Below are 3,081 nucleotides of genomic sequence, written 5' to 3'. Positions count from 1 at the left end.
ATGTTTTCGGCACCAAATCGCATATTTCCCGATAAAATATGGCAGATGGAAGTAAATAACGTCTACAAAGGTGATATTTCACAGTAATAAAGAAGTATTTGGTTCATAATTGGGTCGTATGGGGTAGTATTTGGTAGTATTGGGTGGTATTGGGTAGTATTGGGTCATAGTCACATGTTTTCGGCACCAAATCGCATATTTCCCGATAAAATATGGCATATGGAAGTAAATAACGTCTACAAAGGTGATATTTCACAGTAATAAAGAAGTATTTGGTTCATAACTGGATCGTATGGGGTAGTATTGGGTAGAATTGGGTGGTATTTGGTGAGTATTGGGTGGTATTGGGTAGTATTGGGTAATTAGACGCGCCCGTTCCTCTTACTTCCGGGAGAAACAATAGAAGGGGAACAACTCTAAATTCCACACAGGAAGTATGCATGATTCTACTTTCACTTTGTAGAACCAGGCGAACTAAGATAGCAAAATCATGAAAATAGGGTTTCAAAACATACTATTTTTAGCTCACTGGCCCGTCGTCCGCCCGGCTTCAACTTTTGACTTTAACAACTTCTTTTGGATACCCAAGAGGCCTAGGGGATGGTATTTGGCCAGTAGCATGCTGGGATAAAGGACCAAATAAGGGATCGAATATGGTAAAACCAAGAGGCATAGGGTACGTGATGATATTTAGCTAGTAATTTAACATGCTGGGATAGAGGCCTTACACGTTTGTTCAAATGGCTGACCTTTACTTATATATAAGGTCACGTGGGTCAAATATGTTTGATTAAAACGTTTAAACAACATCTTCTCAATAACCAAGAGGCTTAGGGTGATGATATTTATCCCGCAGTAATATAACATGCTGGGATAAAGGGCTGTCAAGTTTGTTCAAATGAATGACATTGACTTATATTTAAGGTCACCGGGTCAAATATGTTAATTGAAATCTTTAAACGACTTCTGTATATAAACAAAAGGACCAGAGTGATGATATTCAGGCAGTAGCATGCTGGGACGAAGGGCTACCAAGTTTGTTCAAATGAATGAAGGTCACCGGGTCAAAAATGTTTTATTTGGTCAGTAGCATGCTTGCATACAGGGCCATCATTTCATTTTTCATTTTAATGACCCTGACCACTTTCAATGTCACATTTTGGCAATATGTTTAAACCAGTAAACAAAAGGTCGAGGGTGGTGATATTAAGCAAGTTGCATGATGAGATGAAGGGCTATAGAGTTTGTTCAACGTAATGACCTTGATCAATTTTAAGGTTACAAGTGTGAGATTAATACCAGCTGAGCGATGCAGTCCCATTGGACCTCTTGTTTAAATAAAACAAACTTACAGCAAAATAGTTTTAAGAACAAAAAGTGATTGCTCTCAACTTTTATCTCAAATTAACGACTACCACACGTTTCACTGCTTTCCGGAATATGTATTAGTTTGTTGTTTCAGCTCGGGAATACTAACAAAATTTAAGAATGGAATGAAATGGCAGTGAGACATTTATTTAAAAGTAACCGTGGCTTACATCAATGTCTCACGGCTCTTGGTTTTGCATTTATATACTGGTAAAGGTTGCAGTCGGCGCAATCATGTCCGATAAAAATAGCCGACCAGCGTTCCGTTATGTTATAGGAGTAACCTAGTCTAGATGTTTCGGTATCTTACAAAATAGTACCGTTATACTTGTGGTTTCCCAAAGCCACTACCATCTTGTTTTGAAGCCAGTTATGTCTATCCACACAGCTTTAGTAAAACGAAACTAAACTCTACGTCTCCTAGATATGTAATTGAACTTTAGATAATGCTATTTCGTGGCATTCTATAAGGTTACAGAAGAGACGACATGTTATAATTCCTGTCAACTATTTGTATGAAGACACCGGCCTTGATGCCTCATTGCAGACTAAATTAACGTGGCTGAGTACCATTTTGTTAACTAAGGTAGACTAGAAATATAATGTATCCAGATTACACGTCTGAATTTCAATGTTTTATTGGGTTATTTAAATATGACTTACATGTATCATGGGTTTGAAATTTTGGTTGATCTTACTCGGGTACCGTTTAGGAGTTTGAGCGTATTTACCTATTTTTCAATAGTCAGAGAAAAAAGACTTAGACCTTTTTTTAAAGTACAAGTAATAAAAATTAAACAATAAACATCAATACGCAAACTTTTGAGTGTCATTAAGATAATAAAAAATATCGAACATCTCTGTAACTAGACAAGCAAATATAGACTACAAATGAAGTGTCTTTAACTATGTTTTGAGGGTAAAACAATGTGATAAGTCAGAAAACGAATTCTTTCATAACAATCAATGTACCAATGATTGATGTCAAGTTACAAACTTGAGCCCAAAAACTTCTTGATGATGATTCAAGTGTGACGCACGGAACAAATGGTTTCACTCACAAATACCTCATTTACTCTGTTTGACAAGATCGTATCCATGCAACCAGTTTGATCATCACTCCGTTGCCAGCATGCACGAATTGCTGTAAATCGTAACTCGGACTTTTGCAAAAACGCGTTTCAAATTGCATCTGGCAGAGTCAAGAAATAATTCCCAGTCAGCTTTCGGGGAATGGCCTCGATGACATCAATAATGCTTGTAGTCCTGAATACCGTGTTTCTATTCCATAATTATTCTCTCAATAGTAACCTAATTGTGGAGTTTCCATCCCGTATATTGTCCTCTATTTCACTGATTGCATGTGAAGTTGTATTTTTTCAATTATTGTGGTTAAAAAATGTATTACTTTATCATAAATAAATCTAGAGTATCAAAAACGAAAAAAACACACCATTTTTACATGAAATACTGAGCGTGAAGGTATTTTTTCATATTGCATACCGTCGTGCGTGTGATACAACTTTTCATTGTCTTTTCATATTCGACTCAAATTTATATAAATACATATTGATAACCTAATTAGAAGTTTATTACTGACTTTTTTTGCAAGTAAGTGTATTTACAAATAGCCACGAATATTCTCACAAAATAACCAAATACATTTGTCTTAAGGGTAAATGTTGCATACCGTCACAAGCTTGATTCCGTCAC

General features: G+C 36.1%; 1 protein-coding gene across 1 annotated transcript in view; it reads right to left on the bottom strand.

The window, feature by feature from the left end:
• Positions 1-405, bottom strand: part of LOC110459510 (gem-associated protein 2-like) — a 14,860-nt gene extending 14,455 nt beyond the window's left edge. Inside the window, exon 1 of the mRNA XM_021511814.1 lies at positions 379-405. The gene's annotated coding sequence lies outside the window, so the exon portion shown is untranslated. The remainder of the gene's footprint in view (positions 1-378) is intronic.
• Positions 406-3,081: the final 2,676 nt, after the last annotated feature.

The sequence above is a fragment of the Mizuhopecten yessoensis genome, unplaced genomic scaffold (assembly GCF_002113885.1).
Source record: "Mizuhopecten yessoensis strain PY_sf001 unplaced genomic scaffold, ASM211388v2 scaffold1313, whole genome shotgun sequence".
Lineage (NCBI taxonomy): Eukaryota > Metazoa > Mollusca > Bivalvia > Pectinida > Pectinidae > Mizuhopecten > Mizuhopecten yessoensis.
This window is presented reverse-complemented; position numbering and strand designations above follow the sequence as displayed.